General features: G+C 41.2%; 1 protein-coding gene, 2 long non-coding RNA genes and 2 other non-coding genes across 6 annotated transcripts in view; 4 read left to right on the plus strand and 1 right to left on the minus strand.

Moving 5' to 3' along the window:
- The first annotated feature begins 3,761 nt into the window (after positions 1-3,761).
- LOC119869394 lies at positions 3,762-11,649 on the plus strand. The gene is made up of 3 exons (XR_005370991.1): positions 3,762-3,943; positions 6,171-6,371; positions 11,579-11,649. It is a non-coding gene; the product is annotated as an uncharacterized LOC119869394 (long non-coding RNA).
- Positions 11,650-16,553: 4,904 nt separating this feature from the next.
- Positions 16,554-20,971, minus strand: LOC111090057. Its single transcript, XR_005370659.1, has 3 exons — positions 20,815-20,971; positions 19,157-19,266; positions 16,554-17,823 (listed from the first exon to the last, which is right to left on the minus strand). It is a non-coding gene; the product is annotated as an uncharacterized LOC111090057 (long non-coding RNA).
- Positions 20,657-20,728, plus strand: TRNAD-GUC. Its single transcript has one exon. It is a non-coding gene; the product is annotated as a tRNA-Asp (tRNA).
- A 144-nt stretch (positions 20,972-21,115) lies between the features above and the next one.
- The window catches only part of TMPO (thymopoietin), a 35,923-nt gene continuing 31,458 nt past the window's right edge, over positions 21,116-25,580 (plus strand). Inside the window, exon 1 of one of the 2 annotated variants that reach the window (XM_038558727.1) lies at positions 21,116-21,369. The gene's annotated coding sequence lies outside the window, so the exon portion shown is untranslated. Of the gene's footprint in view, positions 21,370-21,459; positions 21,921-25,580 lie in introns of those variants that run through there. The other variant, XM_038558725.1, reaches the window with a different exon arrangement.
- Positions 21,353-21,424, plus strand: TRNAW-CCA. The gene has a single exon. It is a non-coding gene; the product is annotated as a tRNA-Trp (tRNA).

Below are 25,580 nucleotides of genomic sequence, written 5' to 3' on the forward strand. Positions count from 1 at the left end.
CGTGGGATCAAGTCCCAAGCTGCTTGTCCATCTCCCTCTCCCTCTGCTCTCCCCTTGTGCTCATACACACACACTCTCTCTCTCTCTCTCAAATAAATAAACAATTGAAGTGCATGAGTATTTAAAAATATTTGAATTACTTAATGTTAGACCATTATCAAAAATTTAGAACTCTGTATAGATTCAGTAGACTTATTCAAAATACTATTCCTTTGGTACTGAGACAATAAAAACTTGGACTGTTTTCACATTTTCAGAAATTTGATATGAGAAAAATATTAACAAACTGCAAGGAAATCATTTTAATATAATTTCTTGCAATTGATTTTTATGGGAATAAAAATGTTTCTACCCTTTTCATTATTGAAACTTAAACAACTGATGAATATAAACCTTTGGAAATCAAAATGCTATTTAGGTTTTGTTTTGGCAGGTGGGTATTAAGTTCCTAGAAAAAAATATACTGAATCAACAGATCGATTTAAGTAAAACACATCACCTGGTTTTTCCTCTCTGAAAAGTTTCACTCCTAGATGATTTCTATGGCTTACATCCTACTATTGTACTGATTTCCACAGTCTGGAAGCTTCCTTGAATTCTCCCTTTATGTAAACTTTTCGAATATTACAACTTGGTTTAAAACACAAAATCAAAACCACAAAGACATACACATATACACATTCTCCTTTCTAAAGCTCTCCTAATAATCTCATTTATTTCCAAGGAGACTGGCACGTCTAAGGGAATCTTCGTTTTCTGTCTGTGTCCGGTTGTCCAGCAATAGCAAGCATGCTCTCATGGACGACGCTGGATGGAAATGTCAGCCTAGCAATGAGAATACACTCGGGCTGAACAACTGCTATGAGACCACCAAGAAAAACAGCATTCCCACCTCCCCTCCCTCAGACACCAAGTCAGCCTGAACCAGATTTGTCATCTCAACTAGGATCCAAATTTCTAGCCCAGAGCAAACCAATTGCTCCAGGCCAGGCACCTAGGACTCTTCTAGCCTGGAATGAATGACTCAGAAGTTCGCAAGTTAAAATCCACCAACCTAAGCTAATCTAAACCAAAGGCTGCTTCTGAATTAAACCAGCATTTACTCATCCTCCAATGACTCAACCAGCCTCTGATAAAATTAATCAGAGACTCAAATGGGTTATACTTCCACTCTTTTGCCTACACTCCCTACAATGAAGGTACTCACTATAGGGCTGTAGTGGTGCGTACATACCATCACATTTTTCCAAACATAGAGAAGGTAACCCTAAAGTTACCAAGAGTGAACCATAAGGTAAACTGTGGACTTTGGATGATAGTGATGTGTCTGTGTAGGCTCATCAGTTGTAACAGATGTACCCTCTGCCGCTGGAGGTTGATAGTCGGGGAGAACATACATGTGAGGAAGGATGGGGGACAGGGAAAGGCAAATTTATGTATTCTCTGTACTTTCCACTCAATTTTGCTATGAACCCAAAATTGCTTTAAAAAATAAAGTCTATTAAAAAATCATAATAAGGACCCTGGGTGGTTCAGCGGTTGAGCATCTGCTCAGGGCATGATCCCAGGGTGTTGGGATCGAGTTCTGCCTTGGAGTCCCTGTGAGTAACCTGCTTCTCCCTCTGCCTGTGTCTCTGCCTCTCTCTCTGTGTCTCTCATGAATAAATAAGTAAAATTTTAAAATAATAATAAATAAACTCCCTAAGCATCCCATTGGCAATATATACTAATATTTAATTGAGTGCTATTATATTACAGTAATTAAAATTATACGCTGGAATTATTTTTTTAAGATGTATTTTTATTTATTTATTTTTTGAGAGAGAGAGAGCACAGTGTGGGGAGGCAGCAAAGGTAGAGGAAGAGATAGAATCTCAAGCAGACTCCCTGCTGAGCACGGAGTCTGGCAATATGGGGCTTGATCTCACAACCCTTGCCCTTGAGATCACGACCCAGGCCAAAACTGAGAGTCAGATGCCTAGCAGACTGAGCCACCAAGGCACCCCTATTTGATATTTTTTAAACCTTGATTTTCTACATGAGAACTGCATGGATCAAAAATAATAATAATTTTATAAATTATACTTTATAGCATAAAATTTAGAAACACAGATAAAACGAAAATGAGCAGAGCACCTGGGAGGCTCAATCAGTTAAGTGGCTGCCATGATCCTGGGTCCTAGTCCTGCTCCACCTCAATCAGGCTGCCTGCTCAGCCAGGGGGTCTGTCTCTCCCCCTCCCCCTGCCCCTTCTTGTTTGTGTTCTTTCTGTTTCTCTCGCCCTCAAATAAATAAACAAAAACTTTAAAACAAACAGAAAATGAGAAAAAAAACACAATTTTCTCACCATCCAGATGTCCATCATTCTCTTTCCTGTATATATGTAACAGGATCATTTCTAAAATATTAATTGCTTTGCTTTCTGTTTGTTACTCCCCACCCTCAGCTGGGTGGGTGGGGACCCAATGCTTTAGACATTTTTAGCAGAGGTACTAAAGAGAACACACCATGTGTATGTTCTTTTTCTTTTAATACCAAGTTGCAGTGTAAGACAGAAACCACTGGAAAGAATATGCAAATAGTTGAAAACAGTTTTTACTGGCCTCTTTCCTACTCTACCTCCCAATTCCCTGACGAGTTAAGACCCTCTGAGCTGAAAAATGTGAGGAGAGTCAAAAAAGGAAGTCAGGCCCAGCACAGAGTGTAGCAGATACATAGGGCCCTGCAACAGACACCTCTAGCTGTGACCCAGTCCATCCTCCACTTACTTTCTTATTTATGCAACCTCAAATTGGTTCAGGTGCCATATTCCCAGCTTTTATCTTGCAGTAAAGTATGGCCATGTGACACACTACTAGGCAATATCATGTGAGCAAAAGTCTTCCAGAAGTGTCTAGAACATATTTTGTTTTCTTTATATAGACACCATCTCTTCCTTCTTCCTTCCTAGATGCAGGACTGATCCCCAGTATGCAACAGCCAATTGTCCGGCTACTGCCCCCAACTGGGATCAATTTTTGCTCAAATAAATACCTAAAATGCTTAATATGCCTCAGTTTATCATTTAATACTCCCCAAGGCTTAGCATCAATTCCAGGGGGACAATAGGAATAACAGAGAGGAAACAATACTATGTCAGGACTTTAAGACTGAATGACTGAGAAACCACTGAAGCCAGTTGTGTTCATTGGAATCAGCTAAGTACCGTTTTCTATTTCAAGAAGAATAGTCAGGGCATGGAAATCTAGGTGTATAAATTGGCAATAGTAGTCATAAATTGAATTTTAAAGTAGAATTTCATCACATTTCTAGCATACCTAATTTTTTGTGATCTTGATACATCCTATCCTCTACATGCACATACCTGTGCATGATCCACATATCTATGCATACATGCAGAGATACAACTGTGCTTATTTTTTGTAAATGGAATCATACTGTATATGCTGTTCTCTAATCTGCTTTTCTCAGTTGATGACACATCCGAAACATCTTTACATGAACCAAACTTTCAATTCCAGGCTGAAATGTGCTTAACCCCACTCCACCCTTCCAGACCAGGAGACTACGTTTTCCTGAGAGTCTTCGACAACATCCCCATCCCACATGCTCTTCTGCAGTAGGACCTGGCCCTTTGCCATGGTGAAGTGGAGACTCATTCCCACCCCCACCCCTGAAATCTGGGCTAGCCTTGGTGACTCACTTACATCAAAAAGAATGTAGCAAAAGTGACCGCTTTGTGACTTCTGACACTAGGCCAGGACAGGCCATGTGGCTTCCCCTGGTGCCCTTGCATTGTTGACTGTCTGGATGCTCTCTCTTGGAAACAGCTCACTATGCTGTAACAAGCCGACACCCCACCAGGAGGCCAAATGTAGGTGTTCCAGATAATGGCCCCAGCCAAGCCCACGCTTCATGTTGTCCCAGCCCAGGCACCAGCCATGTAAGTAAAACATCTCTAGATGATTCAAGCCCCTCACCTTCTACATGGTCCTTTCCTATTCAAGTCTTCCCATCTGAGGCACCAGATATTGTGGAGAAGAAGCACACAATCTCTGCAGCCCCCCAGTTGAATTCTCTACCCACAAAATCTGGAAGCATAATGAAATGTCATTTTAAACCACTAAATTGTACGTGGTTAGTTCTGCAGCAATTGAGAACCGGATCACAATCCAACAGCACCTAGGGTGCTACAGACAGAATGTGTCCCTGCCAACACTCATATATTAAATCCTACCACCCGATGTGATGGTATTAAGAGTTGGGGACTTTGGGAGGTGATTAGGTCCTGAGAGTCATACACTACTAAAAGAGGCCCAGGGGCTCCCTTATTCCTCTCACCAAGGGAAGACACAGGGAGAAGACAACCATCTACGAACCAGAAAGAGGGCTCCCGCCAGACACGGAATCTGACATAATCTTCACCTTCGACTTCCCAGCCTCCGCAACCCTGAGAAATAGATTTCTACTGTTCATAAGTCCCCAGTGTATGGTATCCCGGGAGAGCAGCCTGGACAGACTAAGACTAAAGGGAAGACTAAAATAATGTGGCCAGCCTAAAAACTAACTAAAAAAGCAAATTCTCTATAAACAGCTAATGCAGTACAATGGAAGTCAAACCCTGATGTAAATCTACTTTGAATTATCTTTGCCAACTCTCCCCTTTTCCAGCGTATGACTTCACCTTGTGTAACCAATGTGTATGTGTCAGACACTTTAGGAAACACAAAACATACTAAAAACTTCATTTAATACACTTCATTTAATCCACAAGAAGTCTGTAAGAAAAGCATTTTATCCTCATGCTACAGATAATAAATCTGAGGCTCAAAACACTAGATAGATGACAGAGTAGAGATTTCAATAAGTTGGCACCCTCTATCTCAAAACACTGTGCTCCACCCACTACACTACAAGAGTTAGCCACAGCACTGTCCAGAAAGCTTATATACCATAACAAACCATCTTTTCACCATTGCCCTAAAACCAGAGGGAAGGTTTCAGTGAAATATGGTCATGGACAGGATCCCACTGCCTCATTCCTAGTTCTTTTTTTTTTTTAATTTATTTATTTATGATAGTCACAGAGAGAGAGAGAGGCAGAGACACAGGCAGAGGGAGAAGCAGGCTCCATGCACCGGGAGCCCGACGTCGGACTCGATCCCAGATCTCCAGGACCGCGCCCTGGGCCAAAGGCAGGCGCCAAACTGCTGCGCCACCCAGGGGTCCCTCCTAGTTCTTTTTTATGACAGTATACTCTGGCAATGTAGCCGCTAATCTTCTATTTCACAGGGATGTTTATATAGTTACATAGTTTACATGGTTAATAACCTTTTTCTCAACCAAAATCTTTATCAAACCAGTTGGTCAGCATATACACATATAAAAGACCCCCTCCACCAAGAAACACCAAAAATAACTTTATTAATAATACCAACATGCTCTGTGTGGTGCTTTTTCTACTTTCAATTTTTATAAGAGCATATGTTGACTTATTACTGCCATTCTGTGATATAATGGTGGACAAATAAAGTGGGGAGAATATATAGGAGTACGATGAGTATGACAGGGTCATTTATAATGTATCCAGGATATGGGCACTAACCCTTGTTGTTTTTTATTTTTCAACTTTTTGTTTTGTTTTGTTTTTTACCCAGAAAAGGGGAATCAGAATTTTATACAAAAATAACTACTGGGACATAAACCATCCAAATGGTTTCTATAGGGTTCAAATGTTATATCCTCAGCTTTGATGGTCCTCACATCAACTATAATAATATAATGACATCAATGATAATGATAGGAACTTATAATCAGAGAGTGTTCACCACATGCAAGGCACTAGGTTAAATGCCTTACGCTTTACCATGTTTACTAGTAACAGCACCCCTACAGTATCTCCACTTTCATTATCTGTAACTTAACAGATGAGGAAACACGCTTGAATAGCCGACCCGGAGTAACTCAGGGGAAGCTATGGGGAGCTGGTCTTGTGCTAAGGCCCATGTGACTCCAAAATCCATGCTCTTGGCCCCTTTTGTCCTCTTTCCGTTTGGCATGTGTCCTCTTTGTGGTGGCCCAGCGTCTATTGTATGTTCTTTCTGTTTGGAGAATCTCTCACACTATGGGTCCCACTGTCAAAGACAGAAATCAGAGACTTGTTTTCTCAGCCTCTCTTGCAGCTGGGGTGCTGACACATGACACGGGACCTACTAATCAGATACACCCAAGCAAAAACTCAACTTGCAGAACAAGAGGAGGCAAGAGGCAGTGTACAGGATCCATACATCTGGGAAGATGCAGGTGGAGTAGCCAACCTCTGGAGGCAGTGGTGACAGATGTCCCAGTGGCAGTCTTCACAGTGGACAACGGTAGAGCACACTCTTAATGGGCCTTGGGTGTGGCCACCATGTCTTTTGTTTCTGGTTGGGAGGCTGCCAAGCCTGACTCTGATCCTCTCAGGGTTTCTCTGACCTGTTAGTTAGACCTCAATAAGTTATATTTCTGCTAAAACTAGCTTCTGTGCTCTGTTACACGGGACTAAGAATCCAACTGGCACAATCCCTTCAGAACTCAACAAACATAGCAAAAGGAATGACTTACACCTGTTTGTTTTGTTTTTCATAAGCTACATTCAGTTCTATTATTAATCATTTCTTTTTAAATGCACACAATCTTTGGGGCACCCGGCTGGCCCAGGCAATGGAGGACGCAGTTCTCAGTGTCGTGAGTTTGAGCCTCATGCTGGGTATAGAGCCTACTTAAAAAAATAAAATAAAATAAAAATGTAAATGCATGCAGTTTTTTCTAACTAACTAAACCTCTTCAGCTACGTAGAACAGTCCACTGACTTTTTCACCAACTAAGAACCATTTCTTTCATGAGTAGAAATCCCAAAAAAACTTCAAATATACTTTTTTCTCTTTGAAAGGATTTTCTTTCTTGGCTTTTTTTGCTTTCGGTATTAATGTGACATACCGGGTTCTACCTATGAATTTGATCAAATTCTTATCCCGCCATCTTTATTCCTAAAGCCAAGCTTTAAAACTTTTACTCATTCTGGTCAGTAATTTCATTCTTATACAGTCTCATCCTTATCCTTTGCTTCTGTTCTACACATGGATTGATCACTGCACCTTAAATGATGCTACATAATTGCAAAGCATTCAAAACACTTACAATCTGATCTTGCCTGCTGGTTGTCATGTAATCAATAGTCTTCAGGGTTTACATATGGTGTGCTTATATCAGGGACATGGCAACCAGTACTGGTTGCCTACCTGACAGCCAATTTCCCCTTATTTTCTTAGTCACAGAGCCCCCTCTTTGTGCAGACATAAGGCATAAATATGCTCCAAAATGGTGTGCTCTTCCCCCAGGCCCAGCTACAAATCCTAATGGTTTCCTTTGCTGTAAGTAATTTAAGGATGGGCATGTGGTAGGCATACAAATCTCACCAATCAGATTGAGGAGTGGTCTAACTTAGGAACAATTTATTTCCCGATAAAAACTCCTTGCTTCCAAAACAAACAAAGAAACAACCCCCCCCCAAAAAAAAAACAAAAACAAACAAAAAACCTCCTTGCTTCCTGTTTTGGGTGTTGTAATGTGCAGATGTGATGTCAGGATTTGCAGCAGCTATTTTGTGACTTGAAGAAAAAACACACACACACACACACACCATCAATCCACAAGGTCTTGAAAAAGCAAAGAGGAAGCAATCACAGGAAATGTTGGAAAGTAGAAAACAGATGGATGAAGAGCTAATAGCAGACTCAGGAGAGTTGAATTCTAAGCTGGAAGTAAGGAAAGCTAAGAACCAACCTGGTTAACACTAGTAATATTGTTGAAAACCAACCTCTATGCTTCGAAGCCAAAATATAACTCAAAGACAGAGTTTAGGATAAAGGGGAACAATAGCCTTATTGCTCTGCAGAAAAAGGGGGCTGCAGCAGGCTCTGGCCTTCAAACATTGCGAGGCTCTGCCCAGAGGAACGGATGTAGGGGTTCTATAGGGAAATACAGAATCCAGCTGGTTTTGGCAGGGATTGTGTATGTGCTGCCAGCCTTGTCAGTCATTTTCAGGGTAGTACTGAGTTCCTGAAACAAAAGGCTAAAAAGGGAGGTGGGGATATTTGGGGAAGAGAGAATAAAGGTCACTTAAGTTTAAAATCAAGCTTCACTGAGACATCGGTACAGCTATTTTCATTTTTGTTCAACTTAAAGCTTTTGAGCAGTTTCAGTAGAACCAGGGACCTCCAGAGCTGGAGGATAAGGTAAGGAGGTAGCACTCAACCCCCAAAACCCTTTACTTGTTGTGTGCAGCTAGGCCAACGTCCGCTTTCCACCCCAGAAGAATCCTAATCAATGTTTTATTCACTGGAGAAGATAAAATGGTGTTCCCCGGAGCTGAAGACATTTGACATCATAGTTACTATACTGAAATCAGGTGTATTAAATAGCTGTGTTCGTGGAAGGCTGACGGCAAGACCCTCGCTCTCTTCCTGCATTTGTCTCCCGAAACGTTTGGCAACTGGATCTGAATCCTCCAGGTAGATACCTGATGAAACCCTATAAGTAATCTAAACAGCTCAAGAGGAAAGAACCAAAGACAGTCATGGGAATAGAGACACCTACGCAGGGAGGTTCCCAGAGTGAACAAGATTTACCCACACTCTCAGAAAAAAAAAAAAAAAAATTACCCACACTCTCAAAAGTGCAAATTGCCACTTTGGGTGCTCACTCAACTAGGAGTGAGACAACCCACGGTTTCCATTCATCTGAGAAGAATCCATAGCATATATCCTGAAAACCAGACAAATAGGAGGGGAAACATCTTGAAGGAAAGAGAATGGAAAGGAAAACTTTAAAAAGACTCTAAAATTCTTAGACTGGGCCACCTGGATTGGCTCAGTTCTTTAGAGTATGCGACTCTTGGTCTCAGGGTTGTGTGTTCAAGACCAATGTTGGGTGTAGAGATTATTTAAAAATGAAAATCTTAAAAAAAAAAAAAAAAAAAAAAGAGTCCCTAACAATCAGGAACCATTTAGAGTTTCCATTAGTAGGAAAAAAGATGGGATATTTGATAAACAATAATAGATTGAATTCAGGCCTCAAAACTTACGTGGAAATAAATCAAGATAGATCAAGATTTGTATATGAAACATCGAAAACCTGAAAGTACCAGCATAAAATACGGAAGAATTACTTTATAATCTGGGAGTAGGAAAACCTTCATGAGTGTAATACAGAAGCTATAAGAGGAAAGAAGCTAAATATAAATACGTTTTTTAAATCTTACTAAGAAAATAAAACACTATAAACAAACTCAAAAGACACACACATTAAAAAAAAAAACTAGGAACAACAATTTACATTCCTACAAATCAATAAGAAAAAGACCAATAACTTAATTGAAAATGGGCAAAGGAGATGAACAAAAAGTTCCCCGAAAAGGAATTTCCAGTGGTGTTTTAAACATATGAAAATACACTCAATCTTCTCCAAAATAAGGGAAATAAATGCAAATTAAAACTACCAGATTGTCAGATTAAAATTTTGATAACACCATGTAGATGAAGGTTAGGAAAACAGATGCTCTCGCATATTGCTGGTGGGAGTGTAAACTGTCTGAACCCCCGAGGAGAACAGTTTGACGATACCTATCAAAATCTAACATGCATATTTTGGCAGGCACAATTCGTTGTAGGCCCCAAAATCATCCCTCCATGTTCCTCTCTCACAGAATCCAGTTGCTCAGGTGGCAATGTGCCAAGCTCAAAGGAATGAGTTTATTTGTTGATTCATTCATATTTAAGAATTTTCTGTGTAAGAGGCACTGTTCTAGGTTCTGGGGATACAACCATGAAGGAAGCAGACCAAACCCTAGTTTCCATGATAATCTTGCACCAACTAATTGAGAATCGAGTAGTATTTTGATGTGTATTTCAATTAAGAGGTGAGTGCACTTTTCACCCAAACTGAGACACTTTTGAGAGTGAACAGAGTGCTCCTAATAACATTCACTAGGACAAAAGTGCTAACTGGGATCCAGTTCCAGGCAAACTGGGAAATATGGTCATCTCAAATAATCCTGAGATAAAGATGCTACCACCACCATGTCCATTGCTGTCCTAAACAATGCCCTTCCATTCTGACACGACACCACCAGGAGTCCTGCAGTCCACTCTGGAAGAAAATTAGGACCCAAACTCACTTCAGAGAAAGTACAAAGGACAGATGAATATGAAAAGATACTCAACCTCTTTAATAACGAGGCAAAATAGAATTAAATCAACAGTAAGAAGCCTTGGAAAGATTTCAAAAAAGAGAAAAGGATGTGGTCAGAATGCTTTCAAAACCTGTGCCTTTGATTTAAATGTTAATGCAATATATAATTTTCTGGGCATATCTCCAAACATAGAACTGATTAAGACATTATTGTTAAATTAAGGAAAAACAATGTTATCCTAACACATTTCAGTTCTTAAAAATAGCGCAGAAAACTAAGATACTGAAAATTGATACTATAATCACCACTCATTTTCTTTTGCCAGATAGTCACTTTCCCAGCCTCCCTGGGATCCACTAGCAGCTAAAGAAACATAGGAAAACAATCTCCAGAGTGCTTCTGGAATGGTTTTCTTCCCATTAAAAGGGACAAATTAAAAAGGTACATTTTATGGAAACACCTCCTCCCTCATGCTCTGACCTAAAAAGTGGCAATGGTGTCTGGGGCTGCTGCAGCTATCTTGCAACCATGAAGTAACAATCGTGAAGAGAAAAGTCGATTTGCAGTGGGTTGCAGAGAAAAAAAAACACCTGAAGAGAAAAGAACCCAGAGCTCTTGGTGACCTTGGTGACCTACTGAACCAATCCTCACATCATTTGGGATGGAAGATAGACTTTCTTCTGTATACACGTTGGTACTTACTGAATTTCATTTTTTAAAAAAGATTATATTTATTTATTCATGAGAGACACAGGCAGAGGGAGAAGCAGGCTTCCTGTGGGGAGCCCACTGGGGGACTGGATCCCAGGACCCCAGGATCATGCCCTGAGCCAAAGGCAGACACTCAACTGCTGAGCCACCCAGTTGCCTCTAAATTTCATATTTTGTGCATGAATGGCCTGTGATATATGCCACCCCAAGATATGCCACTTTGGCATAAGAATTATTTTGGAAAAATAACTTGTAAAATAGCCAGTTTGAGAAGGGAGCTCTGACCTCCCCTTTTCCTTACTAAAAGCAGGAGATAAAACTCCCATGTGAAAGATATCCTTCTTATGCCACAAGAAAAGACATATGCTTATCACCAGAGATGGAGTGTCAAGGCTGAGAGAATTCTGGCAAACAGATCTTGTTAAAATAACTCTTATCTTTCTCTAGCTGCCCCCCCCCCCATATATTTTGGGGCCTTGTCCACAATTGCCTCTCTTTATTCAACCTGGTATATAACTATTTAGGTTTTACCACTTCTTTGAGTCTTCATCTTGGGATGGGAGGAGGCCCCCGTGCACACGTCAAAGCTGTAGGTTTTTCTCCTGTTAATCTGTTTTATGTCGTTTTAATTTTCAGACCCAGCGGAGATCCTTAAGAGAACAGAGGCTAAATTTTGCCTTCCCAACACCTATTCAAAGAAAACTTAACGCCTGGGATCTTATCAACTCATAAATGTTTAAACCAAAAGTATTATTTGCCTATGCTGGTTTACATTGTGGGGTTTGTTGTTGTTGTTATTGTTTGTTTGTTTGTTTTTTCCAGTGGAAATGTAAGTTTTAAAAACACATAGTTCAATGAAAAATGCAATACAAAATAAATGACGGGACAAAGAGGATTTTCACGGCTGCCTGGCTGGCTCCGTTGGAAGAGCATGCGACTCTTGATATGAGCGTTATGAGTATGAGCCCCAGATTGAGTGTAGAGATTACTTACATACATACATACATACATACATACATACGCAGACTTTGAAAAAAAAAAAAGTGACTTTCAGTATCAACTCTCGTAGGATACTGATCAAGCTCAAAGTGGCAGAAATCATTAACAGGAGTCAAGCTGGAGTCTAAGTATCCAGATCTCTTTCACCTAATGTGTTGGCAATTACTTCAAAGTACGGACTTGCTATAATGATAGGATAAAATTTGGCTTTTTTAGTTTCAGGAGCCAGAAACCTCTGCTGGATGATTTCAGAATTGACTCATTAGATCTCTCAAAATAAAATAGATCTCTTTTAAATATGCAGATGCTGATTTTAAGTTGTTGTTGTTGTTGTTGTTGTTTAATCAATAACCACTATAGTTTCAAAGGCTAAACCTGCGAAGCTTTTGGGTGTGTGAGGACTTCCTCTAAAATTTGCGACCCTCCTGCCGCCAGGCAACAATCACCCTGTGCGGGGAGTGTGGGTGTTAGCGAGCTGACCTGCCGTACCTCGTGGGGACACCAGAGGGCGCGCGGACTGACGGCGCTTGTTTTTCTTTAAATCCTGAAACCAAAAATCCTCGTCGAGAACAACAAAAGACTGGGAACAAAGGGACAAGGAAAGAAGGCCGCACACCCTGTTTTGCGGATGTTGAACTTTGCTTCCTCTACCCTTCACCTCCCTACCTTAAGGAAGTAAAACGATTCAAATAGCAAAATGAAACCTTCAACCAGCAAATTAGAGAATAGTCACTAGTTCTAGAAAAGACTGTTTATTACAGGTGCCCATTTACGCTATTTCCTTTGCTTAGTATCAGTAACTTTTTTAAAAACGTTATTGGGTTTAGTTGCTTTTTTTTTTTTTAGTTCAAAAATAATACAGGCACAGAGTAGAAAATTTGAGAAATATGGAAAAGCAAAAAGAACAGGGATCATCAATATGCTTTCACCCAGATGTAATGTAACTTTTAATATTGCCCCATATTTCTTTCAATGTCTATAAATGCAGGGGTGCTTGGCTGTCTCAGTCCGTGAAGCATCCAGCTCTTGATCTCAGGGCAGGTCCTAAGTCTGAGCCCCACATTGGGTGTTAGGATTACTGAAATAAACTTTTTTAAAAGATTTTTTTTTAATACTTGTAAATGCACAGGAAAAGAAGTACTTTGCATACTATTCTGTGCTAGTTTTGTTCTTGTTTACGGTATTATCAAGTTCATTTTTATCAATGAATTCTGATGACCTTGTTAATCACATGAGTGACTCACAAGTAGAAGAAATTTCAAAAATGTCACAGGCAGCTTTTTTCTTAAGGTGGCAATTTCAATGTCGGACCTGAGTAGTGTGCATTTAAGGCAGGCATTTCTGTTGCTTTGCATTTAGAAGAGGAAATGGGTGAAGACTAAAGTTCAGGAGTAGGCACTATTTCATCTCACCCCAATTAAGCAGAATGAATTTGTCCACCCGGCTGCCTGAGAACTGACCCCAAAGGGCTTTGGGAGGGTGCGGGTCAAAGGACCCAGTAGTCCTCCGGGTGGGGTCAGTGCTTGCCGCAAGGCCAGACAGGTCAATGAGCACCATTACTGACACGGGGAATGACACCGCCAAGCCAGCAGGTGGTCAGTAAGGCAGGAAAAAGTCAGGAACAGGAAGGTCAATGACCTTGAGGCCAGAAGCCAATGCCAGCCCAGGAGGAGTCAAGCCACAGGGAAGGTGATGCCATCTGATGTCCTGAATTCCCTCATCACTATAACAAATAGGGAAAAGTGGTGACATTCTCTCGGCCCTGAGAACTAGGGACGTCGCCAGTGCTCTCTGGGCCTCAGTTTCCTTACCTATATAAATGAAAAGATTGAAAAGATCTGTAAGGTTCCTGCCGGCTGCTCAAAATCTGTGATTTTTAACTGTGCAGTGAAGACATTTCCTGCCTCCTGCGGTTGATCCCACCAGCAGGAGTCTCTCTCCCTGGTGTTTCTGAAATCCCTGCACACTCTTCTGCTAGTTCTGAGCCTTTGCATGAGTACTTTGCTCTTTCAGGGAATGCTAGAAAATCTTTCTCTTCTCTTTCAAACCTCATCATCATCTTTTGAAGAGCCAGCTAAAAGTGAGTTGTTTGGGTTTTTTTTGAAACACCCCCCCCCCCCCCCCCCCCGCCACAGACCCAGTCCTTCTGTAGTCCCAGAGTATTTTACACATACTTCCCTCACTTTATTTGTGACCTTAACCTTCTTGTGCCTCAGTCTCCTCATCTGTAAAAGGGGAAGAACTACAGTACCAAACTTACAGGATTACAACAAACATTAGTTATCCTTATACCTGTAAAACATTTAAAACAGAGCCTATACATAGTAGGCTGTCAGTCAACGTGGACAATACCTCCTCTACAGCACTTAACAAACTATCAGTAAAAGAGTCCACCTCCATAAAATCTGAGTTCTGGAGGGCAGAAAGTGAATATTACTCATATCTTTGTCCCCAGTGTCTATCTCCATATCTGGCACAAAGAATAGATGAATACAGTTGGGATTTTTTGTTGTTTTTTGTTTTTGGGGTTTTTTTTTTCAATGAGAGGGAAAAGAAGAGACTAATGGGTTGATTGCGCTAGAAGGGAAAAATGTTTGCCTCTCAGTTTTAACTCTGCATTATTTAGATAAATAACTGGCAAAATATGAGCATCCTCAATAGAAATTGTTTTTCCTTTATTTTTTTTTATTTTTTTTTTGTTTTGTTTTTCCTTTAATAATCTAAACTCGTACCCAGCTAGGTCTGTCTTCCAGGCCCAAATCATAAACATTCATGTTTGAATTTGAATTTGAATGCTTATGAAGGGTTAGTTTCATATTTGCATGGGAAGTTTTGCATTTTAATAAATGTAAATCATGTTTCTGCAAATGAATGATTAGAGAATCCAAAAACTACCCAGGAGCAATTTAGACTCTTTTGCAATTACCCAGAAAGAGGGAAGGGAAAAGAGAATGACAGGTAGTGAGCTAACCCAAGCTCTTTTTTACATTGTGTTCAAAGGTTAAGTTGAGGAAGTGAAAATAATAAAGAAAGGGAAGAATCACAAGAAACCAGGTCATCAAGATGATATCAAAAAATCAAGAATTCTTTAAGAGAGTGAAGAAAACGAGGCACACATGTCCCAAGATATATCATATATGTGTTGATATATCTCAAGATATTTATCAGATTTGGGGATCCCTAGGTGGCTCAGCGGTTTAGTGCCTGCCTTCAGTCCAGGGTGTGATCCTGGAGTCCCGGGATCAAGTCCTACATCGGGCTCCCTGCATGGAGCCTGTTTTTGCCTGTGTCTCTGCCTCTCTCTCAGTCTGTGTCTCTCATGAATAAATAAATAAAATATTGTTTTTAAAAAAAGATATTTATCAGATTCAAATAAAAGAAAACAAGTAATCAGAACATATTTTCTAAAACTTTCAAAATTCAGTAGGAAAACAACCCAATTGAAAAATAGACAAAATATTAAGGTGCTTAATTTGTACTTATAAACCCATGGAAATATGTTCAACATCATTAATCATTAGGGAAAGATCTATTAACCACATTCCACTACACACCTATTAGAATGACTCAAACTAAAATTCCTTACAATACCAAGTGCTAGCAAAGACGTAGAACAACAAGAATGCTCATGTATTGTCAGTGGGAATGCAAAATATTCCAGTTAGGAAAACGGTTTGGTAGTTTCTCATAAAGGTGAATATATACTCACCCTAAGACCTCGCTATCCCACTCCTGGTGTTGACCCAAGAGAACTAAAGATACAAACACCTATGTATTGTTAAAAAAAAAAACAAAATTCAACTGAGTAAATTTGAAGATCTAATTGGCTTTCTTCAAACAATTCATAAATTGGGAAGCATCCTATCTGCCAAGTAGAAAGGCACCCCAAGGAACTGTACAAAATAGAATTTTATAGGCAGAAACAGGACGGTTGCTAGCAAAAGAAAGGGTTGTTTCAGACAGGTTCACTTTCTCCTCAAGAGTAGTCTTACCATGCAGATGATCTCTCAAGTGCTGATCAGGAAATTCCAGATTGGTTGGCTTAAAATTTCACTCCTGGGAGATGCTGAAACTGCAAACAGATTAAGTCTTGGGGAGGCATGTAACAAAAGTGACTCCATTTCGGTCTGTTGTCTCTTTTTAACAATACTAATGTTTATAATAGCTGTATTTAGGAAACAACTCAAATGTCCATCAACTAGTGAGTAGATAAACATCCATACAATGGTGCACTAATCAGCAATGGGAAAAAAAAAAATCTCAGTGATACAGGGAACAATGCGGATGACTCCCCAAAAGCATCATGCTCACTGAAAGATACCATATTCGAAAGATTACAAACTGTACCTTTCCATTAATATGATATTCTGGACATGGAAATCCTATCAGCGGTGGCCTGGGGCTGGAGAGAAGGGATTGACTGCGAAGGCGCATAATGGAAGTTTGTGACGGAGGTGATAGGAGTGATAGAAATAGTCTATAACTAGAGTCATAGAACAGTACTGTTAAAAAAGAATGAATTTTACTGGACATAAATTATACCTCAATAAACCCTAAAAATAGTAAATAGACAAATACATTTATTTTAAAAATGAATAAGAGGCCAAGAAAAAGCTAACATAGCTTGAGAGATCCTGTATCACCCATCCTGCTCCCCTGGACCTTTCTGCCTCATTTCTCCCATGGTCCTTCTCAGGATCCCTACGCACTTCCACCTTTTTTCAACCACTCTCCTCGCCACATTTCCGCAGCTCCTATAACTTTTGCACACACAATTCTCTCTACTGAGAAAACTCTTCCTTCTGCATCTTCTTCTTAGTAACTGTCACAATTGTAATTTAACTTTTTTGTTGTTTTTATTCTTTGATTAATGACAGGTGTCTCCCCAGCTCACATGAAAGTTCCTTGAGGTCAGGGTTCTTGTTCATCACGGCACCTCCAGCGGCCAGCACAGCACTTGGCTTACGTAATGAGTACTCAACCATTCTGGTCAACTGCCTACTCATTGTCTCAACCTTAACACATCCAAAACCAAAATGCTGATTATCCCCCAAAATACTGCTCCAGGTGCAGAGCTGTCATGTTGTGCACTTCCAAGGAGTGTGGCCACGGAGTATCTATGTGAATCCTGTGGGCTCCCCAGTGTACTTTTGTTGGGGGCCAAGGGCAGGCTGCCCCAAAATGGGCCACTTTAGGCATTAAGGTTATTTTGAGTTAAAAAGTATTCCAAACACAGCTGGTTCAGAAAAAGCTCTTTAGCTAACCCACAGCTGCCTAAAAGGATTGAGATAGAAGTAACTACATTACAATACGAACTAAGTGCGGCCTGTTTGATTAAAGTCCTCTCTTCGTTGTATTGTTTCTCAGTAGCCCAGGAAACACTCGTTTACCAAATATTTACTCTTTTTCATTCTTCCTGAAAATGCATTCCTTCCCTTTGAAGACTAAGACTCTTAACATCTTCTCCTTATTTCATAACAATATTTGTATCTTTCATTTTGCCTGTCTTTGGAATTTCCATGTCTGTATGGATTCCTTCTACGTATGCTACTAAATTTAATTCTTTCCTATTAATATGTCACATGTCAATTTGTTTGTTTTTTAGAGTCAGGGAGGGGTAGAGGGAGGGAGAGAATCTTAAACAGGCTCTATGCCCACTGCGGAGCCCAACAGGAGGTTCCATCTCACAACCCTGAGATGTCTCCTCATCTCAATTTGATTCTCACTCTAGCTAGATGAACCTTAAAGGGAACACGAATTCTTGCTCCCTTCACATAAACTATCGATATGGATGGTATCCTTTGAGGTCGTGCACTATTTTCCACTTCAGTTCATGGCAACTCTATCCTTCCAGTTGCTCAGACCAAAAAATTTGGAAGCGTCTTTAAAAAAAAAAAAAAAAAAAAAAGATTTTATTTATTTGATAGAGGGAGAGACAGTGCAATCACAAGCAGGGAAGTGACAGACAGAGGGAGAGGGAGAAGCAGGCTCCCCACCGATGTGGGGCTCAGTCCCAGGACTCCGGGATCATGACCTGAGCAGAAGGCAGACGCTTAACTAACTGAACCCCCTAGGCACCCCGTAAGTGTCTTTGATTCCTCTTTTACTCTTACACCTCACATTCAGGAAGTTCTATCAGGAAAGCTCTACCTTCAAAATATGTCAGCACCTCTCATGTTCTCCAAAACTCCCAGGTTAGCCTGACCCACCTCACCTGCTTCATGGGTTGTTGCAACAGACTTCATCGGTCTCCCTGCTTCTGCTCTGCCTCCACAATCTATTCTCAACCCAGTAGCCAAAAACTCTTTAAAACATAAATTAGACCAGGTCATGTCTCTCTCCAAAACCCTACAGCAGCATATTTCCCCTCAGAATAAAAGTCAAAGTCTTTACAATGACCTCTAAGGCCCCATAGGTCTTTTAGATAGCTATGTGGCCACAGCCCTTACTTCAAGTCTGTTCAAATGCTACCTTACTAAAATGAGGCCTATTTGACCACTGTATTTAATTTGCCACTCTCTAAACCCTCTTATAATGTCATCTTTTTCTATTTCTGCTCTTGTCACCCCGTAGCATATTTATTTATTAAATTCACTGTTTGCTGGCTACCTTCTATTAGGATATAAACTCCACAAGAGGAAAATGTATTCATTAAAACCTCCTCCTATGTCTAAAACAACGCCCGGCACATTGTAGGTTCAATAGTGAATGAATAACTACAGTGCCTAAGCAATTAAAGATTAGTAAATATTAGTACAGGAATGAGTGTGACACATTATGCTGATACTAGCGATAAAGGTTTTCCCTCTCTAACACATATTTGTCAATATAAAGTATGTGGAACCATGGAGCAGGGTGAATTTTGTTCAAGATTTGCAGTCAAGGCTTGGGGGTGATTCCTGGCCTCTCACCACTTCCTATCTGAGTGACTCTACAAGATTCTCTTCCTCCAACCTCTAAAATAGGGATAAAACACCCACCCTCTTGACCTCAGAGGACTGCGGAGAAGATGAAGTGAATGCGAATGATTCTGCACGCTGTGATAAGCTCAACAGCCAGTTATTTCGGTAGAGCAAGATCTGAAACTTTCAATAACATTGATTGTCACCATGCTATTCACTTCCAAAGATGGTTCTGTGTCGTCCCTGCTGCCAGTAGATTTTAACCTTTACGTTCACCCGGTGCTGACAGTGAGGAATCTCTGAGCTCCCTTACCCTGTTCAGGTTAATCAACCTCTCTTCCTTTCCATTTTAGGAAAATGGGCAGCAGGTGCTCAGTTTCCTGCTCCATGATCTGTGCTGACTCAGGCCACTTCTTCATTTCCCTAGGGAGTGGAAAAAAAAAAAAGTAAAAACCCGTGTATGAAAACAGGCATAGCTTTACCACAGCTTAGGTGCAGAGGATGATGTCTCTTCTGAAAGGACAAGGATTAAACCTTTTCTACTCGGAGTGGGGGAGGGGTGAAGATAGACCTTTCAATTAATCTGGGTTCCCACTTGCCCTGCAGTTTGGCCAACACAGAGACCTGGGACAAATCCCTTCAATCTTACAAGGAAAAAAAGCGGTCATCGTAGTTATCACAGTGCCCTTTGGACCTTACAACTTACTGGAGCGTTAGGAGTAGAAGGAGGGCATAGGGCATGGAGTTTTATTGAGGCTTCTAGTGTACTTAACACACACACACAAATATATATATATATATATATATGCCCAAACAGGCCTCAGAAATTGCTGGGTTTTTTTTTTTTTTTAAGTCTGCATTAAATAATCCCTTTCATCACATGGAAAAACACCACCTAACCTATGATCCCCCGCCAAAAAAAAAAAAAAAATGTATTACTTCATTACCCTGCAAGGACTGGATTCCGTACATTTAAGTTCTACGATGAAAACTTTCAATCATGTCAAGTCTAGGACTCTAGAAATTTGCTTATTTAGGGATCATGGTCAAAGTTTCTGTGGGAGGTCCTCTTTGGAAGGGGTTTGATTCTGTTCATGAAAAGGCTAAGGATGGCACAGATTATCCCATGAGCCCACCTTCTTCCTAACCGTAGGTTCAATTAACAGCACATCCTTGTTTTTGAATTATTTACATGTTATGATAATGATTTTGCCATTTACGTGTTTATCATTTTCAAGCAAACTGTGGACGCCTCAGGAAAGAGACTGAAATACAGAAGAAGAAAAAAATCAGCTAACACACTTTGGTTTGGGCCACAGCTGGCCCAATGCACGAGCGCCCTCGTGTCCCCAAAGGTGACAGATTGAGGCGGCCCCGTAGCGTGGGTCAGCCCTGACTGCCCGGACGTCTGGCAACCAAATGCTGGCCGTGAACTTCGAGTTCAGAATGAAAATAGAAAAAAAAAAAAAAAAGAATGAAAATAGAAATGTGTGAAGGTGACGCTGTGCTTCAGTCCACATCCTCTTGTCACTACTACATTAAAAACCTCCCTCCAGAAACCCAGATCCTCCGGAAAGTATAGAGCTCCGGAACGCTATCTTCACCAACGCCCCCCTGATAAGCACGGAAGCGCATTTCGATTCAGTTCTAAATAAGTCTCTCTTGCCGCTAACGAGGAGTCCAGGGAGCCCAGAGGGCATGGCGAGGGCACGAGCGAGCCCGGGGTTCGGGTTGTCACACTTCCGGGCGGTGAGCCTAGGGAGGGACCTTCATTACTTTTGAAAAGAAGTTTTAGAGCCCAGCGGACACCAGCTCCTCGTTAGTATAGTGGTTAGTATCCCCGCCTGTCACGCGGGAGACCGGGGTTCAATTCCCCGACGGGGAGGTCGGCATGTTTTATCGATTCCTGTCGCTCTTTTCCGTATAGTTCACCTACGTCGCGCTAGGCCAACAAATACAAGACGCAGATACCTTTTGTGTGACTTTTAAAACGGGGGACCCTGAAGCTGAGAGCTCACTGCGACATAAAGGCTACCTGACTGGCAAAGCTTTACGTTGCCGGAGGAGGAGAAGCCGAGCCGCCGGCGGCCCCGCGCTGACAGCGGCCGCCAGAGCCCGCCTGCGCCTGCGCGTGCGCAGTGACGCCCTCCAAATTCCAACTCGAGGTCACGACCCCGGCGCGGAGCCCGAGTGGGGGCGGGGAGGGAGCCGGCGGAGTTTCCGGGCCTACAGGCCGCGCGGGAACGGAAGCGGCCTGGTGTGGCAGGGGGAGGAGCGCCTTCCCGGCCCCGGGGCCCCGCCTGGAAGGGAGACGCGCTCCTGCCGCCTCCGCTCGTTGCGCCCCCAAGTTCGGCGGAGGCTTAGCGATCAGTAAACCTGGGGCTCGGTGTCTCACTCCAGCCTGCGCGAGGCGGAGGGCCGAGCACGGAACTGGAAGGACGGACGCGTGTCCGGAGGAAACGCCATGTTACTTGAGTCCTAAGAAACCGCGCGAGCGACAGCCCAGCAGGACCTCGTGGCGCAACGGTAGCGCGTCTGACTCCAGATCAGAAGGCTGCGTGTTCGAATCACGTCGGGGTCATGGGCTTTTTTTTTTTTTTTTTTTTTTTGTAGACGTCTTTAAAACGCTGGCTTCTGCAGATCTAGGATTATTCCCGCCGTTTTTTGAAAATGCCTTTGATTTTAGGATTGAATCGTCTTCATAAGTTATCCTAGTAATCCTTAGTGTGCGAAAAGACAAGGCTGACTTCATACCGTTCAGTTTTGTACTGTTTGGCTTTGTGAAGGGAGTTTTCCGTCATTTAATGTGCGTAGCACCTAGAAGTGTGGACTGTTACTGCTGTGCACTAGTGGGTGTATCCATCAGTCCAGCGGCTCAGCCCAAGAAATGTACAAGTTGTTTTCCCAAAAATGGTCTTGCTTTTGGAACCAAGGACAATAGAGTAAAAATGTCTAACATTGAATATTGTTGCGGTTTACGTGTTTTGGCCTGTGTACCAATAAACAATCTTAACGTGTGATGAGAATCCCACTTTTACAGATAAAACTGGCACACAGAGGAAAAGTTTCCAAACAAGGTAACTGACTACATGTCCTCTTCTTTACTGTTTTATAATAAAGGTGGAGAAATTGTTGAAAGAACGTGCTAGAAGGCATTGGACCTAAGTGATACATCAGTAGCCCCTTTATAGTTTCACCAATTCATGTGAGTGGGGACAAGTCTGATACCACGTTAAATTATTAATCTCTTTCATAGGGAGCAGAGCTTCATCACCTTTGTGAGCTCCAGGACGCTCAGTACTGAATAGTGCCCGAAGGCATGTGTCAGACATTTGTTGTACAAAAAATGAACAAGATGATGAGAAATATTTTTAGATCTTTATTGGCCACGTTCCATAAAAGTCCTTGAGTTTTTCTGCTCAGTCTTTTGAAAATATCAAGTACTAATTTCTTATGATAAATTATGTCAGGTTAAAACCTAATACAGCACTATAGCCAGACATTCTATTTTCACTTTGTGTAGTTTGTTCTTTCCTCTATTTGGATGGATTGAGGTTAGACCATCCATTTCCACAGATATGAACCACCAACTATGATGAGCCTAATAACCGTGCTCAGCACTGAGGGATACACTGGGTAACCAAATACCATAATGTGTTCGGCTAAGTGCCATGAAAGTAACATGAGCAGAGTGGTATGTAGGTGCTAAAATAGGGACATTAATTCTGCCCTAGGTAGTTCAAGAAGGCCCCATAAAGGAGTATCTTGAAAAATACAAGTTTGCTGTGTTACTTTAAGGCATTTATTTATCTAGTAGACATACATGAATGCTTTCAAAGAGTCAAGCACTGTCAATATCCCTGGGGTCTGGTTTCTTCAATTATAAAAGTAGTGGTTTATGTTAGTTTGCTCAGGCTGCTGTAGCAAAAGACTGGAAGGCTTACACAAGAAATTTATTTTCTCGTGGTTCCGGAGCCTAGAAGTTCAAGATCCAAGTGACAGTGATTTCTTTTGAGACCTGTCCTTGGCTTTTAGGTGGCCACCTCACCGTATCCTTACATGGTCATTCCTCTGTGTGCGCACATCCGTGCTGATGTCCAAGTTTCCTTTTATAAGGAACCCAATAGGCCTACGCTAATGGCCTCATTTTAACTTAATTACCTCTTAAAAGTCCTTATCTCCAAATATAGTCACATTTTGAAGTACTGGGGAGTACTCAGGGCTTCCACATATGAATTTTGAGAGGCCACAATTCTCCCCATAACAGAACTTCTGTTCCTTCTCCCCCAGCAACCTTTGAATCTATAGCATACATCTGTAACAATGCCTACTTGATCTTAGCTTGGACCAAGCATGTTATCTCATTTGTAGGAAATCATGCTTTTGTGTGCAGCAGAGCAGGTAATGTTACCTTGTTAATCATTTTGTTATTGCAGCCCTAGCAAACTAATACACTTTCTTTGGAGAACTGCTAGTTCTGGCTGGAAAGGAAGAGAGAAAAACTGTAGAGTTAAACAGGAGTTAGATCAATCCATCAGGATCTTTTAACTGATTTGGATTTTATTCTGAGGACAATGCAAAACTATTATTCAAGACTATGACAAGGTTAACTCTGGCTTTACAAAGTATGTTTAAAAAAAAAAAAAAAAAGGCCTAGAGCTGTTGTTTCCAGACCTAGGAACAAGTTAGAAATGCAAATGTTCAGGTCCCAGTCCACCCCATACCTACACAGACTCAGAAAACTCTGGGGATGGGGCCTGGCAACAAGAGTTTTAATCAGGCCTTCCAGGTGATTTAAATGCCGACTAAAGTTTGAGAACCAGTGGCCTATAGAACAAGGCCAGACTGGAGGTCCCGCTTACCTCACAGGGTTGAGAATCAAATTGGACACAGCATAGGGAATATGGTCAATGATAGTCTAACAGCCCTGTATGGTGACAGATGGTGGCTACACTTGTGGTGAGCACAGCAGAACTTAGGAGTTGAGTCACTATGTTGTACACTTGAAACTAATATAACATTGTGTTTCACCTATACTCAAAAAAAAAAAAAAAAAAAAACTTTAAAAAAACAATCAGGATTTTGAACATTGGCACTTAGTCCCTGGGACATTGCGGCCAGGTTGGCTTGGCTTGTCTCTAGCGCTAAGTGTTGAGCTCTAGAGGCGGCTCTAGAGATGTCTGTGAAGTTTGTAGGCTTTGTGATAAAGAAAATTCTTAGTTTCTGGGGTAAGAGGGGCAAGCTGCTGTTGGGCTTCAACATCAGCTTGCGGAGGGCCGGCTCGGGGAGTCTGAATGGTACCAAACAAGACAACCCCGGCCCTAGGTACCACATCCAAGACCTAGGTCTCAGAAAGATCCATAAAGCTGCCACCATGGGGAACGTAGTGAAAGTACAGTAGATTCTGTTGCTGGGGATAAATGACTGGAATGATAGAGACAAGATGAACAGGTAATAGGGACTTTGAGGCTGGCAGGGAGGAGGCGGAGTAGACGGGGAGAGGCACTCACCTTCCTGGCCTCAGACTGGAGAGCTGAGCCCTCTGTCACCCAGGGCACTTGGCCATCTTTCTTCCAGTGGCCCCGTAGCACCTAGGTCCCGGGAACCTTAGGTGGGGTCAACGTCCGGCCGACTGAGCAACAAAAAATCTTCAGCTGCCTTTGGACCCGTTCATAATTCTCCATAGGGAGCACTTTACAGACGGGCTTGATGTGATTTAACGAATTTTCAATAGTAGTAGAAACGAAAATAAGGGGTTGCCTGGGTGGCTCGGTCGGTAAGCATCTGCCTTCGGCTCAGGGCATGATCCTGAAGTTCCAGGATCGAGCATGGAGCCTGCTTCTCCTCTGTCTGCCACTCTCTGTCTCTCATGAATAAATAAAATCTTTAAAAAAAATCAAATGAGATATACATAAAAATGTTGTAAAGAAGTATATATACATGTCATTATTTATATTGCTACAGCTCTAAGATTGTTACTTCACAGGTTCCAGCTTCTTTCCAAGTTTGGACATCTGTACTTTCCTAGAATAGCCCATTTGCTGACTTGCTATATAGCTCTGAAACAACTTAAAATCCAACACTTTAACTTCTACAAATATTTTATAGGAATGAGGTCAAGAAAGAGGCTCTGAAATACAGATCCATATTTGAATTCCCACTTAATACATCTGTGATTTTGTTCTATTTCACTAAAATCTTTCCAGGCATTTATTCTCCCAAGTAGATTTATCCACTAGTATAGAATGCTCTAAGCATTTATTTCACCTGTTCAATAAACTAGGCTTCTCTTTTGAGATTACTGTTAATCAGTTACCTAAGACTGATGAACTGATAAAAATGAAGCCTTTGGAAATACAAAACTGAAAGACTGAATTCTGATAAGCCAAGTGATTTCCCAATTTCTCACACTAATTTCAAAAGAAGTTATATTTATAAAAGCATGTGTTCATCAGAGAAATCTTCAGAAATACAGAATAAGAAAGTAAAAATTACTTGTTCCCTATCACCTAGACGAAATTATTACAAATATTTTGGTCTATATCCATTTAGTCTTTTTTCTTTGTATAAATTTTTAAATAAACATATATCCAACATATATCCATACACACTACAGTTCTTTATAGAACTGAGATCTTACTCTAATATGGTTCTCTATTTTTTTCTACTTATTTTTTACTCAATGTTGTATTGTGAAAATCTTCTCATATTCTTAAGAAAAATGTGAAGAATATGAC

This window comes from Canis lupus, chromosome 15 (genome assembly GCF_011100685.1).
Source record: "Canis lupus familiaris isolate Mischka breed German Shepherd chromosome 15, alternate assembly UU_Cfam_GSD_1.0, whole genome shotgun sequence".
NCBI lineage: Eukaryota > Metazoa > Chordata > Mammalia > Carnivora > Canidae > Canis > Canis lupus.